Source organism: Vulpes vulpes, chromosome 8 (genome assembly GCF_048418805.1).
Source record: "Vulpes vulpes isolate BD-2025 chromosome 8, VulVul3, whole genome shotgun sequence".
Classification (NCBI taxonomy): domain Eukaryota; kingdom Metazoa; phylum Chordata; class Mammalia; order Carnivora; family Canidae; genus Vulpes; species Vulpes vulpes.
In genome coordinates, this window is record NC_132787.1 from 74,540,971 (window position 1) to 74,558,574 (window position 17,604).

The 17,604-nt window shown below is 48.1% G+C and overlaps 1 protein-coding gene across 2 annotated transcripts in view; it reads right to left on the reverse strand.

Annotated features, from left to right (window-relative positions):
* PSD4 (pleckstrin and Sec7 domain containing 4) overlaps window positions 1-9,196 on the reverse strand; it is a 35,276-nt gene extending 26,080 nt beyond the window's left edge. The window contains exon 1 of one of the 2 annotated variants that reach the window (XM_072767136.1): window positions 8,844-9,196. The gene's annotated coding sequence lies outside the window, so the exon portion shown is untranslated. The remainder of the gene's footprint in view (window positions 1-8,843) is intronic. The other variant, XM_072767133.1, reaches the window with a different exon arrangement.
* Between the last annotated feature and the right edge of the window lie 8,408 nt (window positions 9,197-17,604).

Genomic DNA, 17,604 nt, shown 5'->3' on the forward strand with positions numbered 1-17,604 from the left:
GAGCCTGCTTCTCCCTCTGCCTGTGTCTCTGCCTCTCTCTCCCTCTGTGAGTCTCTCATGAATAAATAAATAAATCTTTAAAAAAATATATGGCTGCACGGAGCTTATGGACAAGCAGAGGTTGGGAGCACCAGGGGCACGATGGGGGCTGAAGCCAGGCAGTCACAAGGTGAGGACTGATTAGGAGGTGAGGACCTGGGGTCGATGTCCCAGACCCCGATTCCGGCTCTGCCCCCCACAGTCCAGCCTCTACACCACCGCAGTGATCCTGGTGCAAGCAGCTCCGGTGGCTACAATGCTGCTGGTCAGGCAGGGTGCCAGTGGTCCGCCTCCTCTGGGGACTTATGAGTCCACATGCTCCCCACACTACCACCTCCTCAAGGGAAGGACCAGCCCATTCACCTGTGGAGCACCAAGGCTGTGGACGCCTGGCTCATGCATGCCCACGGCCACTTGAGTGAATGAATGAAAGCTACTCGTCTCCTCCTTGATCGCATCAGGAGGATGCCACAGGGAATAGAATCTGTCCCTCCCTTTCCTCCCAACCAGTCGGGCGTATGGGGGGCTTGTATGCGTGCATATGGGATGTGTGTCTGGTGGTGTGGGGGTGTTTCTACTCACAGCAATCTCCAAGAACAGATTCCCTGACTGTACCAGCCACCAGCTCTCTTCCATCTCCCAGAGCTTTCAGCCCCTTCTCAAGGTTTCCAGGACTAAAACTCTGGAGGGAGGATCCCTGGACACAGGCAAGGAGGGCACCAACTCAGTGGCCATGTGGCTTGGATGCGGGCAGGAGGAGGGAACTGGCAGGAGGAGGGAACGAGGCCCCAGAGCTCTCACCAGCACAAGCTTTGACCTACCTCCCCTCCCCACGCCCAGGGATTCCCCACCCAGCCCACCATCCCCACCCTGGAGCCCAGAGGACACCCAGCCCCCTGACCTGACCACAACCCCTGGGCATGCAGCCTTGCCAGGCAGCCCCTTCCTGCCTGCCTGGAGGTAAGTGACTTCCTGTTTGCCTGCGGAGGAAGGTACTCCTCAGCAAAGGTACTGAGGTATAGCTTAAGAGCTAAGCACAGAGAAGGGAATAGGGCCCACCTTATAGGGGAGGAATCCCCTCTGGGGATTCCAGCACTGCAGTCTGCCCTCCTGAGAGATGGAGGCATGAGAGGAGACGGGCAGCAGGGAAGGGAACAGGCACCTGACTTATAACTGCCCTTCACCACGCGCTGCCCCCCGCCCCTGTACCGACATTTACCTGGCCCTTTACAAACTGCATCTCTAATCCCCCTGAGGTTGTTGTATGAATGCGGTGTCATTACCCCCATGCTGCAGCACAGATGAGGAGACTGAGGGTCTGAGCAGTTACTCTGGCTGGATTTGAACCCAGGACTGCCAAACCCAAGCGAATCCACTTTTTGCTCTACCCCGTTGCCCCTTGCCTACTGCTGATGTGAATGAAGGAGCAGATCTCCTCTGCAAGTAGCAGCACTACTGACAGTGTAGCCTGAACTACCTCTCCCTGTTCGAAGCTTATAGAAACTCCTGGAGCTGTCCTTGCAGGGACACCAGCCATTGGGCAGGGTGAGAGCTGAAGCCAAAAGTCCCTCAGTGGGTTCCTGTGTGGCTGAATAACACTTTCTGTTGTTTAGGCAGCTACACGTTTTGTCTTCCAGAAAAGGCCCTATTCCCTCTGAGTTCTCCAGCCTCCACAACCCCGGGGCCCCAGGGAGGACAGACAGGAGGACGCTTGCCTCCCTAAACATTCCTCTCAGGTTAGATGGGGATACCTGCACTGGTCTATGTGACTATGGGCCCCCTGGGGGTCTGAGCCAGGAGCTGAGGAGGGAGCACTGGGGGTGGTAAGGGCTTCCTTCCCCCTAGAACAGGAGGGAGAAGTCTCTCAGAGGCAGGGAGCCCAGTCTAGTGGTAACACCACCACCACCGACCTCTCGACACCTATGTGGGCACCAATGCTGCCCCTGGATTCCTGGAAAAAGGCAGGAAGTGATTATTATGACAGTGAATGACAAGCTTCTACCTCTTGGGCTTGGTTGCCCAGTTCCATGGGAGGCACAGTAACTTTGGGAAGGTGTTTCTACACTGCAGGCCCAGATGCCCAGGCCACAGCTCCCTGGCTCTCCTCTTCCTTGGGACTAGTCTGGCCCCAGCCTCTGTCTCCCAAGGCTCCCCTTCTCCACTCCCTCCCAACTCTGTGTCTTTGTACTTCCCTACAGCCTCTTGTCATGGGTCTGCCCTCCTTAGGCAAGCGTGGGTAGGATCCTAGCTATTTGCCTGTCTCCAGCCCACCCTTGGCACCCAACAGATGCTCACAAGCATCTGCTAAAGTACAAGAGTATGCAGTTCTTCCAGTGGCAAAAGAGCTCACAACCTCAACACCCATAATTGGGAATTGGATAATAGATTATGGTAGAGCCCAGAGCCATATGGTGAGCCTCAGCCACCTTTAACTATCTCAGTTTTAGAGAGTATTTAATGCAGTGGAAAGATGCTCATGGCATATTATTAAGAAAACCAATTATACATTCATTATGATCTTAATTTTTAAAAACATGTTTGTGTATTTAGGCAACAAAATACCAAAGCATTGGTTGATAGTGGCTGAACGCATATGGCAAGGCTATACATGATTTAAAGTTCCTGATGCACTTTTTGGTATGTAGCTAAATTTTAAAAACAAGTATGTATTATATTTATCAGCAGCAAAAGCAATAAAGGCATTAGGAAATTAAATATGCTGAATTAAACAACAAGTGACGATTTCCATGCACTTCAAAGACTGGGATGTTCTTGACCAACCTCGTCCCTCCTTTTGGGTGGAGGCAGGGAGCTAGTATGCCACGAGGACAGTCTGCAATAGTGTGCACTGTTTTCGGCCCCTCACTGTCACCACCCTTCAAGTGGCTGCCGGGGTGACTTCTCTGACGTCTTTGACGGGGACCTGTTTAGAATTCCGGAGTTGCTAAGAAGATTATTTTAAGGTGAAGACGTTTGAGATTTGACAGGGGCAAAAAGAAGTCTTCTCAGAGCTTTCTTTAACTGACTAAATGCAGCAAATTCTGGAAAATACAGGTCCCATAAATTCCTGCTTCAGGGTGGAGCTACCCCCAGAAGATGAAATAAAAATTCTCCCAATTCCCTTCTCCAGGAAAGATTATGGCCCTGAAGGACACCGAAAGATCACCCATACCCTAGAGACAAATGTGCTCACAAACTTTCTCATCTCTCACCTGTTCTAAAAACCCATTTGTCTTTCCTAAAGAAACGGATCTGTTCTTCCCATAGAGGCCTTTTGTCTCCCTGCCTCCATCCCCCTACTAAGCTAGGTGTATACACTTTTAACCAGCTGCTTCTAACAAGCCAGCTGCTTCTCTGGTTGGGTCTCAGGTGCATGCCAAAAAACCTCTCTTGACTGGTAATCTTTTGTCAGTTTAATTTGCCTGTCCCAGTGACTGAATCTAAGAGGGCAGAGGAAGTTTCCCCTGGCTCCTACATGGCAAAGATTACTTCCTCCAGGATTCCATGAACCTAAGGCTGTGTTTGCCTAAGTAGGGATGCAGTACACATAATGAACATTTTTAGTAGTTGAGTATTTATTTGAATATGCATTTTAAAAATATAGCTGATACAATGAACCTGGGCTGTCATAGATGTTGTTTCTTAGGGCCATGTGGAAGTAAATAATAGCTATTTTAGTTTCAAATTGTGTGTAGTCAAGGAAAAACATGAAATGAAATAGTATGGATGGAAAACTCTCCCGTCAAAAATCATGACAAGACATGTAAATGAGTAGACACTGTGTACTTTCACCTTTCCGAGCATTTACTTTGAAGAAAGAACTGGGAGTTATGTATGATAATGCTAATTAGCCTTGATGGGTTGTCAACTGCTGAATGGATATTCAGGCTTACGATTAGCAGGCATGCAAGGCTGTGTTGTTCCATAAAGCAGTGAACAGGTGTGAAGGACCTAGTGAAGGAGGAAGATGACACTTAGGGCAAGGCATTTCCTGGGTCCACCTAAAAGGCCCCAGACTTCCCTGGAGGTGCTGGGACTTAACCCTGCTCAGAGCCACAGAGCCCTGGGCTTCTTGGTCCCTTCTCTGTGCCAGCAGGACCTGATCCATGCTCTCTCCACTGTGGCCCGCAGGGACAGAGGGGTGGCCTGGCATGGCAGCTTCCAGTGGGAACAGCACCAGGGAAGCTCAGAGCTCATCCCTGGGAAGAGAGCCCGCACACCTGCACCACCCGAGGTCCTCTCCCTCTTGTCTGTCTCTGTGTGTCTAGGCCTCCTCTGAAGCTGCACTGGGAGACACCAGGAAGGCAGGGCCCTCCACCCCACACCTGCCCAGGCTCCCATGCTGAGAGGAGGCCTCCCTGAAGTCATGCAGCCAACAAAGGGAGAGTTGCAGAGTGTACCCAGCCTCCTTGGCTGGTTCAGCCTGTCCATCCACTTCTACTTGCAGGCCTGCCCCAGGCTCTGGTCTGCCTGGGCCTCTCTGGCCCTACTCTCTCCTGGGGTGACCTCACTCACCTCACAGGTTCATCTCCCTCCCACCTTCTTGCTGAAAGCCGGGAGTCCTAACTGCCAGCAAGAATCCTCTAGCCCAATGAGCAGGAGTTAGATTCAGTAGCATGCCCCACAGTATGCCCACATGCCCACAAACACGCCTCCCCATCCCTGTGCCCAGCCTGCCCTCCTGGGTCCTGTCTGTGGTGTCACATCCACCCAGCTTTCCAAGTTAATAGCCCTAACACCAGCCCAGACCCTTCCTGACCCCAGTGCCCCATCCTGCTGCTTCTCCCTCCCCAGCACATGCCACTGCCCTACTCTCACCCAAAACCTCTCTCACCAGAACTGCAGGGACCTCCGGCCTCTCAGAATCATGGGCAGAAGGTTCCAGTTTTCCAGGAGATCACTCTTGCCCTTGTAAATACTTCTTGCTATCTCTCAGCCCCTGCCTTACCCATGTTGCCATCTGAGAAGGTGCAACACTGGCATGTGAGACCCCCGCAGTCTCTCCCAGGACCACACTTCCACATCCCGAAGCACAATCCTGAAGTCTAGGGGACTCCCTCAGTGTCCTTGGTACTTTGGCACACTGCTGTGTCCTCATGCTATGCTCTGGGTCATCTGTTCCTTTCACCACTTTCCATCTCTTAAATCCTCCTCAGCCTCCGAGGCTACTCCCATAATTTCTCCAAACCATCTTTATAGACCAAGCCACTAGCCAGAAAGAATCAGCTATTATGAGAATCCCATAATCCCAGCTAGGGAGCACCAGGCAGCGGTTGGGAGCGACCAACCAAGTGCTCACACAGCACTCAGATCCATCTTTTTAACAAAATAGCTTCAGGCTGAAAAAGTAAAAAGCACATGATTTGTAGCACAATACAATTTATGTAAGTTTGAAATACATGCCTATATAAATCAACATCATCTATTTCTCTAGAATACATCCAGATCCCAGAATAAACCTACCACAAACATCTCAAGAGTGGCTGTTGCTCACAAGAAGGGGGTGGTGGGGGGTGCGAGGGGGCAGTCGGTGGGACTAGATTTGAGGGATGAAGAAGAAATCACAACAAGACCCCTGATAATTCAATCACAACAAAAAGGCCGAAACCGCCAGCCAAGGATGTGAACGGTCCACAGAAAGAGAAAGACCAATAGCTAAAAACAGGTGTGAGACATAACAGCACTCCCTATAAAGACTTATTAAAATGACAACGTGGTGCCAGTTGTTTTCATCTGTCACATTGGCAGGAACAGGCTGGTAACACACCGAGTTGGTGGAGCAGTGGGGAAGCAAGCTGTGTCCGAAGTGTGTCACATGTGCCCCTGGAATGCAGGGCTGACAGCATCGACATCTAAAATACTCGTTGCTCTTCAGTCGGTAATCCCACGTTTATTCATTTCCCCTGCCGATATAGTCACAGAAGTGCACGGACCCATAGGTACACGAGTGCTTGCTGTCACGGCAGACACACACAAAACCGGGGAAAACCACCTCAAAGCCCATAGAGGACCGGCTAGAAAAACAGGCTGCACCCACTCAATGGGACATTGCATGTATATTTAAAAAGGGTGAAGTATTTCTTTATGTGCTGAATCAGAATAACTATCTTAAGTAAAATAATAATGATGATAATACAGAACTGAGTATTACTACTATTTGTTTAAAAAAAAAAAAGAGAGAGAAGTTATAGATACTTGGATGCTCCTTTGCAAACAGAACACATCTCTTTTGAAATAGTCTTGAGAAATTGCCTCCGAAGAGGAGAATTGAGGGTCAGAGCACAGGAGGGAGAGGGAGATTTTCCACTGTGCATCCCTAAGGGCTGATAAAATCCCTAGGGTACTACACACACAGGTAGTACCTTTAAAAATACTTTCTAAAGAATTTTTAACCCGTGCAATATTATCTTAAAAAGAACAAAAGAGGTGGAATGTGCTTCTAACCCCTACTGTCTCCTCTAACCATCCCCTGCTGTTAGGCCCTAGGATCTCTTTCTACTGGATTCCTCTCCTTTGTGAACAAACATCCCTTCAGCCAAAACCTCCCCCATCCCCTCTCTGTCTCTCAGTGCCTGACTCTAAAATTGTGCCCCTTGATGGTAAATCCTGACTCTTCACTTACTAGCTGTGTAAAAGCAGGCAACTGTCCTACTCTCTGGGTCTCTCAGTTTTTTTCATCTGTGAAATGGGACAGTACCTACCTCACAGAATTGCTGTGAGGATTTGTGTTTGCACAAAAGGTGCTCAAAGGAGAGCCTGGCATAAAGTATGTGTTCAATAAATGTCAATGATAAATGTCTTGTTTTCCTTTTAAGCCTAAATGAGTCACCTAATTAAAGACTGAAAGGTGACTGGAATCTTCCAAGAAGGCAAGTTTTTCTCCCCATATCCAGTTTCCAGAGATTTACTAATTTTTAAAAGCTTGGGATCTGTTTTACTACTTTAGTTCTCTTTGTGTGGCCCCATGATGGTTTTCCTGATGGATACTGGGTGTGAGAAAAGCAAGTGACACCCCTCGTGCTAAGACACATACTCTCCATCTCTAGTGATCACCTATTCCCCTGCTCACTGTAAACCATGAGGCTCTGGGTTTGCAGAGAATATGAATCTTCCTGCCACAGCACCTGGGAACATCATCTGCTTTCTTTAATGCCTCTGGTCATCAGGCTGTGGCCACACCTGAGGAGAGCCTCTGAAATGTCTGCTTGCCTCCCAGAGTCACACTGGCCTCTTTCCTATTCCTCCAGCCCATTCAGCATGCCCAGCATGCTCACCTTATTTATGCCTCAGGGCCTTTGCACTTGCTATTCCTGCTACCTGGAATGTTCTTCCCTCAGTTAGTCACATGACTACATCTTATCTACATTCAGGTTTCCACTAAAATTTCATCTCCCCAGCACAGTCTGTCCTGACCACTCTACTGAACACAACAGCCCTATCATCTTCCAACCCCTTAAGCTACTTTCCTTCTCTTAATAGCACTTATCAGATATGACCTTAAAATTGCTGTTATTGTTGTTTATTGTCCATTTCTCCCACCAGAAAATGAACGCCGTGAGGGGAAAGCCTATATTGTTCGCTGATGTATCCTTAACACCTGGAATAGTGCCTGGAACATATGGGCCCTCGGTAAGCATTTGTTGAATGAACAAATGAGCGAATGAACCCACGAAGCCTGTCTTCTGGGGAAGCTTAGAGTTCCGCCTTGATGTGAGCTCCCCAACAAGTGTATTCTGAGGACTCCAGAGAGGAGCTACTCACCACTTATCCATTGCTCACTGACCCCTCAGAGGCAGCTCAGAAGTCTCTGCTCATGGAAACGGAGGACATCCTATCCTGAGCCCCAGAGTTTTAGGACCTGAAAATTGTACCACCTTCCCACTTCATTTAGAAAGCTTGTACCTTGGCAGCCTGGGTGGCTCAGTGGTTTAGCGCCTGCCTTCGGGCCCAGGGCATGATCCTGGAGACCTGGGATGGAGTCCCACATTGGGCTCCCTGCATGGGGTCTGCTTCTCCCTCTGCCTGTGTCTCTGCCTCTCTCTCTCTCTGTCTCTCATGAATAAATAAATAGTCTTAAAAAAAAAAAAAAGGAAAGTTTGTACCTTATTTAGCTAAGGGCCAATTTCTCTTGTCTCACCACCATGCCCGCGACCAGCCAGTTTCTTTTGTTTTAAAATATGCTCTCTGAAATAACGTGATTCACCCACTTACTTATTTTCTCTCTCATGTACGTAAACAAGAGCGGCTGCCAATGCCTACATGCCTGGTTAGCAGGCAGCACTCAGTAAATATCTGTTGAATGAATGAATGAATGAATGAATGAATGAGTGAGTGAGTGAGTGAGTGAGTGGCTCTTCGTCATAGGCCCCGCACAGAGAAAACACCATGTGTGAAAGTAAAGAATGAATCATTCTGCACTATCTGCTATCAAACCTTGGCCTTGGTGTATTTCTTATGCAGAGGGGCTCACAGACATCCAATTAGTTGCTAATTACATTCAATCAGCTCTGGGCTGGGGAAAGGGCTGGGCTAATGAGGTTCAAGGGCAGGTGGAGTCCCAAACTACTCAGGCCCTCCCTTTGATACTGGCCTCCTGACCTAGCATGCAGGCCACAGACACAGGGGTCTGGGTGAGTGCACTGACCAGAGAAGCAAAACCCATCCTGCGGCATGGAAAAAACCCAGCAAGGAACGCACATTCCTGGCTCCAGCGTCCCAAGAAAGGACAAGCTGGACTCCATTCTAGGGCCAGCAAGGAACCCTGGAGGGAGTGTGAGTTTGTTAGTTGAGCAGGCACTGTTTACCTTCCCAGGAATCTCTGATGTCTTCTGGCCAGACACATCGAGATGGGCCAACATCCACGAGGGCAGGGAGGGCAGGGGCCACGGCGGCACAGGGCAACGGTCATTAGCAGCGAGGCCCTGGTGTCGCCCGGCGCTAACACCGGGGCGCAGATCCAGCGGGCCCAGCTGGAGGAGCCCGCGGAGCAGAGCCACCAGCCCAGCCCAGGCCCGGGCTGCCTCGCCCAGGGGGGCACCGTCGCACTGTGCGCCGTCCCTGTCACCAGATGGGGCTGGATTCCGAGGGCGCCGCTCGCTCTCCACCCTCCCGCCGCCTCCTCGGCCCGCAGGCCCCCTGGACCTGGGCGCAGGGCCCCGCAGCCCCCGCAGGTGCTCCCGCGCTCGGCGCGTCCCGGCGCACGGCCACCGTCGAGGGCGGCGCGGGCGCCCCGGCCCGGCCTCCCCGCGGGCCCCTCCCCACCGCCCGCCGCGCGCCTGCTCCGGCCTCCCGCCGGCCCGGCGGCCCCATGGCGCGGCGCCCGAGCGCGGGCGGGAGCGCGAGGGCTGCGGGCGGCGGCTGCGCGGGCCGGCGCGGCCTGCTCGGGCGCCCGCGGGAGGGCCCGGGTTTCCGGGAGGGCGGGGAGGGGCGGGCTGGGGGCGAAGCCGCCCGACTGGTCTGACGGCGGCGGCGCGGGCCGGCTGCGCGCTCCGGGGCCGGGGCGGGGGCGGGGCGGGGCGGGGCGGGGGCCGAGCCGTCCGCCGCGGGGCCTCCGCGCGCTCACCCCGGACGCCGAGGCCACCCAGACGCGTACGCGCCTCGAGCCAACGCGCGCAGCGCCCGGGCCCTGCACACCCGTTGCTTGTATTTCGCGCGCGCGAGGAAACTGCGTGGTCCGAGGGCGCATTTCGGCCGTGGCTGCCGGCTGCGGCGCGCTCCTGCTAGCTGCTTTGCTACTTGACGGCATGATGGCCAAGAGTTGTGTTTTGCAACGAGCGTGTTTTAGCAGCCGGATCCTCAGGCGTCGGTCGACGTTGGCGGGCAGCTTTTAGTTTTCGGGATTCCACTTGATGGCTCTCAGTTCCTGGTTTCTGTTTCTGTGGCTACCTTAAGGCACCGTATGTGAAAATCCGGGTTAAGTGATTCCTTATCTCCGACATAGCCGGTGAGACGTAGCTCCCCTGGAGACTGGCACCCGGGGGCAGCCCGTCTCCTCGTCTGATGCTGCCTAAAATGGAACTGACCAGGCTCTCCTGGAAGGAACAACAGCTAATGTTTATTGTGTTAATTATGTGCCAGGCAATAGCTCCCTGTCTTAGCACGTGCGATCCGCTCAACTACCCAATGACAATGACGTAGGCAGCTTTTCACCTAACGAAGAAACTGAGACACAGATTGATTGAGTAACCTGACCAAGGTCACACAGCCAGAAGGACCTGGAGTCCATGCTCTACATCAGCGTGCAGTGCCGATGCTTTGTCTTTTTTAGAGGGAGCCCCGCCCGATGCTAGCTCAGCCATCCTATAACTTATTCATTCATTAGTTCACTCTGCAAACATACATTATGCACCTGCAGCATATTTGTCAGGCGTTGAGGAGGCCTTGTGGGATAAGGGATGAAGACTGACCATATAGACTGACAGTGGAGAGCAATCACTGAATTTCAGTGGGTTAGCTCATGGAGATGGTTATCTTCACCTTTCTCAATGGAATTAAATTACAAATCAGTAACAGTCTTTTACCTGGAAAATGCCAAATCAAGCAAGACATCTCCAAACAACCCATGAGTCAAAGGAGACATCACAGGGAAAAAGGAACACTTGAAACCAAAGTGGCATAAAGACAGAGAAGCAGATCAATGTTTGAACCAGACTTTTCAAGTTATAGATCCACACACAAACGATCAACTGGTACCTTTTGACAAAAGCATTAAAGTAATTCAACGTAGAAAGAAAAGTCTTCCCAATTGTTCTGGAACACCTAGAAAGTCGTATGGTAAAACGTGAACCTTGGGACTTGTATCTAGAGTGAATAACGATATCTTTCAGTTCAATAACAAAAAGACAACCCAACTGAAAGATGTGCAAAGGATCTGAATAAATATTTCTGCAAAAGAAAAAGATACACAAATGGCTCAGAAGCACAAAAAAAAGATGTTCAACATCATTAGCCATCGGAGAAATGCAAATTAAAACCACCATGAGATACTCCTTCACACATTAGGCTGACTACAATAAAAAAAGACAGTTAATCTCTCTGTTGAGAAACTGGAACCCTCATATATCACTGGTGGGATTATAACATTAAAAAAATGATCTAGCAACTTTGGAAAAACAGTTTGACAGCTCCTAAAGGTTAAACATAGAAGTATCGTATGACTTAGCAATTTTACTTTTTGGTATATACCCAAGAGAAATGAAAATATATCCCCACACAGAAATATGTACAGGAATGTTTCTAGCAGCCTTATTCATAGTAGCCAAAAGTAGAGCAACCCAAATGTCAATTAACTGATGAATGAATAAACAAAATGTAGTATATGTGTGCAGTGCAATATTATTCATCTTATCTGATACATGATACGACAATATGGATTTAATTTTTTTTAAGATTTCATTTATTTATTTGAGAGAGAGAGAGGGAGAGCACAGGAGTGGGGGGGGGGCAGAGGGAGAGGGAGAAGCAGACTCCCCGCTGAGCAGGGAGCCCATCACAGGGCTCAATCCCAGTTCCCTGGAATCATGACCTGAGTCAAAGGCAGATGCTTAACCAACTGAGCCATCCAGGTGCCCCTGGATTTAATTTCAGAAGCATTTTCTCAGTGAAAGAACCAGTCACAAAAGACCCTGTATTGCATGATTCCATTTATATGCAATGTTCAGAACAGGCAAATCTCTGGGGACAGAAAGTAGATCCGCTGTTGCCTAGGCCTAGGGAAAAGGGGAAATGGTCAGTGGCTGCTAAAAATATGGGGTTTGGGTTTGGAGTGATGAAAAGGATGAAATCAATTGTGGTAATAGTTGCACAACACTACCCAAACGCTTGTATTTGAGTTCTTCAAAGAACTAGAACCGACAGGATAAATATACAGATTTCTATAAAAGTGGAGATTTATTATAGGAATTGGCTCCCGATCTGCCTTCTACAGGCTGGAGAACCAGGAACACTGGTGGTGTAAGTCCCAGTCTGAGCCCAAAGGCCAGGGGAGTTGATGGGCAAGGGCAGGAGAAGAAAAGGGATGTCCTGGCCTAAGCAAAGAGTGCAAATTCACACTTCCTCTGCCATTATGTTTTTTTCAATGGGTTGGATGATGTCCACCAGTATTGGTGAGAGCCACCTTCTTAGTCTACTGATTTAATGCTAACATCTTCCAGAAACACCCTCACAGACACACCCCAAAATAATGTTTTACCAGCTGCCTGGGTATCTCTTAGCTCCCCCAACAATAAAATTAACCATGACAGTACCAAAAACCATTGGATTGTACACTTTAAATGGTTGACTTGGGGATGCCTGGTGGCTCAGCGGTTGAGCATCTAGATGCCTTCAGCTCTGGGCACGTTCCTGGAGTTCTGGGATCGAGTCCCACATTGGGCTCCCTGCAGGGAGCCTGCTTCTCCTTCTGCCTATGTCTCTGCCTCCCTCTCTGTATCTCTCATGAATAAATAAGTGCATCTTAAAAAAAATAAATGGTTGAATTTTATGGCATGTGAATGATGGTATCTCAATAAAGCAAATAAAAAAAAAAGAATCCCGTGTTTCACCTCACATCACACATAGAAATTAACATGGATCATAGATCTAACTAGAAAAATTGAAACTATAAAATATCTAGAAGAAAATGAGATAATTTTGCAACTTTGTAAGAGACCAAAAGTTTTTACAATACTAATTGTATTAAAAAATTTTTAAATTAAGTTCACCAAAATACCCTGTTAGGGAAATGAATAAGCAAGTTCTAGATTGGAAGAAAATATTCACAAAACATATATCTGACAAAAGAATTATATCCAGGTCATAGTTGACTGCTGCAAATCAATAGTAGAAATACAAACCACTCAATTAAAATAAAGGCCGATAGACTTGAACAGACACTTTACACTGAAAGATAAATTGCCAATAAGCACAGAAAATGATGCTCAGTATCATTCATGCAAAATAAAACTGCAGTGAGATATCACATCATCTCTCCAGGAATGGCTAAAATTTGAACACTCATAATACCAAATACTGGCAAGGAAGTAGAATGACTATTACTTTGCTGATGTAAAAAAAGATGGAACCTTTTTGGAAGGCAATTTGTCAATTTCTTATAAAATATAACACATCTGGCACTGAACTCAGACATGCCACTCCTAGCAATTTACTCAAGAGAATGAAAAATAAATGTCCCCAAGAAGACTTGTACAAAGAAGTGTTCACAACTGCTTCATTTTTCAAATACGAACACTGGAAACAACCCCAAACTCCATGAATGAATAGTGATTTATTCATAAGTTGGACTAGTGCTCAGCAAATAGAAACAATCTACTGATTGCCCACAACATGTGGATGAATCTCAAAAGCATGATGTTGAATGAGAAATTGTCATTTCAAAGCAGCAAGCAATTTTGTCAGGAAAAAAAAAGGAACCTTTGGAAAGGCATTTGGGGCAGGTAGATCCTTCGTTCTGGGGGAAGAATGGAGTCATTCGATTATGCATTTGTCAAGCAGAAACCATCCTCCAAAGGGGAGGCATTGGAGATTTACTCTGTAGGCGCGTGAGCAGGAGAGGAGAGACCGAGTCCCTGCACACTGCTTCCTTGTGTTTCCTTCCCAAATCAGAATCGTGCCTGCAAAATGTTGCTGCTGCTTCTGGGGAATGCTCAAACAAATGATCACAGGCCAAGTGTTTCACTGGGAACTGAAAAGGCCTCACCAAGTGCTTTTTGGGGAGACAAGTGCCACCTAGTGGTATAAGAGCTGAAGAAATAAACCCTCTTTCCCTTTCTCAGAACCCACTAGGACACTTTGAGAACTGGATGCTCTGGGATGATCTGGAGAGCTCGCCCTTGGTCCAAACAATGATGAATAAGGGGTGGAAGGTTTGGGGCTAAGGTCTTGACAGACAAGAGTGTGGGCCCCTTACTAGGTCATCCCAGCAATCCTATGGATTGAGGGGAGGAGGGAAGGGTGTTAAGGGGCAAGCTGGACCGGGATCCTGACACTCAGACCATGTGATTTGCTTTGTTTCCACAGCCTGAAGACATCTGGGGACACTTGGGTTATAACATCATTTTTTAAAAAAAGATTTTATTTATTTATTCATGAGAGACACACACAGAGAGAGACAGAGACAGAGACAGAGACATAGGCAGAGAGAGAAACAGGCTCCCTGCAAGGAACCTGATGTAAGACTCGATCCCAGGACCTGGGGATCACGACCTGAGCTGAAGGCAAACACTCAACCACTGAGCCACTCAGGTGCCCTGGGTTATAACATTATTAAGCCAGTTTTTATATAAAGCTTTTATGCAGGGTACTTTTACACATGCTATTTAATCATCAAAACAACTGTGAGAAGTACTATGATCTTGGTTTTCCAAATGAATAAAACTAGCTTCAGGAAGCTTTAGTAGCCTGTTCAGAATCCTCTAGCTATTACATGGTGGAGCTGGGCCTTCTTCCTGGGCCTTCTGACTTCAAGTCAGGGACTTCTGTTGCTCTGCTGCCCTCTCCCTGGCAGGCTGGCATATTGGATTCTCTTCAGTAAAATGCTGACCTCTGGTGGACATTTTTTGAACTGTTTTTTGGGTGTTTTTTTTGGTTTCCGGGTTTTTGTTGTTGTTTGAAAACCCTCACATACTGGATGCAGCAGAAGACCCAGAAACATTCTTTTGAAAGCTGAACATCCCTGTATTTAGGCTTTGTCAGATTTGAGGATAAGAACCCCAAAACACATACTTCAACTATCTCCAAACTTTTCTAAGAATTGGGTTCAATATCAAGCGTGTTACATTTTGCCGCTATCATCAGGGATTTCATAATGTTATGAAGAGGAAACACAAGATTATTTGGTTTCCCCAAGATTTGCAAGACTTTTACCCCAATTTAACATCTACAGTTATAGCATAATTTATGCCAAAAAAAGAAGCTCCAAGTGTGTCTTAACTAGACTAAGTAGAAAACCTTCTACCTTCAACTCAAATTAAAATATAGTCAAAATATACTGCTGACTTGGTAAAGAACCTTTCTCTGAAGGTAAGCATCATTTACCTCCTTTGCATTTCCAGATGCTACCAGACAGGGTTCACTCTGGGGGAGCAGCTGTGAGGACTTGAACTCAGGAGCCTTCTGGTCCAGAGGGGTCTTGACCTGGGCGTGCCCTGACCACCCCCAAACCAGTCTCTGGAGATGGAGTCAGCCTTCCATCGGTTTTGGTAAAGCTCCACAGGTGAGCCTAATGAGAGCCACAGACCTGGTCTCATCCCCTCCCTTTGTAAGTGAGAACATGGAGGTCCAGAGAAGAGATGGTATTAGGTCCGCTATTTAGTAGGGAAATTCTGACTAGACTAGGAAAGCTTTAAAAACCAGATGGAGTCCCATACTTTCAGGTTTGCAGTTTCAAATGAGCTGTTCCATGATTCTGTGGTCTTCCAGGGCAGACCTCGAAGTGACCGAAAAGGCCACATTCCTCTCCGAATCTTGCCCACCTTCCCTCCCTGTGCTTTGCTCTCCTACCCAAGCCTCCAACCTCCCAGCCACCCTGATTGCCTCCTTGTCGCTTTCACGGGCGGCCCAGGCCTGCCTTTTCCGAGCCACTTCCCAGGCCCTGTGCTATGTAAGGGAGCCAAAGGTGGCCTCTGCATACTGGCCCCTAGGTCGCTGATTTCTTCACAGTGAGCTGAGACCTATTCGCTCCAAAGCCCACCTGAGGCCAAATGCAAATGTTTACACAACCAATTGTTTTACACATCACCCAAATAAGCCGTGTTTTAGCCATTTAGAGCCTGCCTGCTTTGCATACCCCACAAAGCTATTCCCAACATCTGCTAGCCAGGGATAAGTGTCAGGTCATAGAGTCCAGCTGATGCTGCGCTGACCCAGAAATCCCCCACTGTGCTGCTAGTGACATCACCTAGACACATGAGTACCCTCTCTCTCTCTCTTTCTCTCTCTCCTCCCCATGCCTGCCTCTCCTTTTTTTTTTTAAGATTTTATTTATTTATTCATGAGAATACACAGAGAGGAGAGAGAGACCTGCCTCTCCTCCTAAGTAGCAACTTCCTACCTACCGAGTAGCCTCTGAAAGGACTTCCAAGCCTGCGGGGAAGGGCACCTGTCAAAGGGTAGCCCGGTAAAGCCCATGTGCATTACTGCCACCTTGTGGCCATATCTTTCTCCTTGATGAGCTCCAAAATCTCTGCAACCTGCAACAACACCCTCATCTTTTTCCCTTCTTCTAGGTTTCTTTCAAAAATTCCCTGGCCTAAGTTCCCTGTCTTCCCAAATTTTCTGACCCATGTAATACATTAATTCCTACTGATGTATCACTGGCCAATTCATTTATTCATCCAATATTTATTGGCCAACCTGTACATATCACTTGCTGATCTAGGTACTTGGGGTGCGTCGTAGAAAAAAACAGAAAAATCCCTGCATGTGTGGAGCCGATGATGTTCTAACAGGACAGAATGGGCTTAAAGCTTTTCTTCTCTGTCTCTCTTTTTAAAAGAGTTTACTTTTTTATTTAGTTTGTTTGTTTTTAAAGATTTTATTTGTTTATTCATGAGAGACACAGAGAGAGGCAGAGACACAGGCAGAGGGAGAAGCAGGCTCCCTGCTGGGAGCCTGATGCAGGACTCGATCCCTGGACCCCAGGATCATGCCCTGAGCTGAAGGCAGACGCTCAACTGCTGAGCCACCCAGGCATCCCAAGATTTCATTTATTTATAAGAAAGAGAGAGAGAGCAGAGGGAGAGGAACAAGCAGACTCCATGCTGGTCATGGAGCCCGACACAGGGCTTGATCTCAGGACACTGAGATCATGACCTGATCCAAGTGAAAACCAAGAGTTGGATGCTTGACCAACTGAGCCACCCAGGCATCCATAAAGCTTTTCTTCTTAAAAACACTTTAAGCCAGAGAAGAAGGTTTTAATAAGGGAGTTTGGGTATCATCAGTGAGCTAGTGGGAGGAATGTTGCGGACATGGGTTAGGTTTATGAGAGTCAGTTTAACAAATGCACCTGAGTTTATACACCACATGAGGGCTGCTCTTTGAAGCAGACCTTCTTAAACTTGAACCTGGATTGAATTACCTGGAGATCTGCTCAAGATGAAGATTCTTAGGCAGTCTGGCATGAAGCCTGAGACTCTGCATTTTAACTCTTCAACACTGCTGCTGCTGCTGATCTGGGTACCACACTTTGAGCACCAAGGCTTTCAAGCAGATTCCCTTGAGCACTGACTCTTCCAGAACTGATAACAGTAGTACTACACAGAAATATTGCAAAGATTAAATAAGTCAGCCTTGTGCCTTAGTTATTACCTGCATTTAGAGATGAGGAAACAGAGCATCCAAGACATTAACTCACTTGTCCGTGAGTACTCTTTGCAAACAGGAGAGCCAGAACATCCTAGAGCTCATGTGCATGGCTGTCTCACGGCCTTGTCCATTATTTACCTAGAATTGGCTGTTTGATCTAATCACACAAAGTGGCTGAGCCTCATGTTTTCCCCTTCTGTAAGAGGAGGGCAGGGTGGCTGTAGAGCCCCACAAGTGTTGTCAATACTGGTACCATTAAGC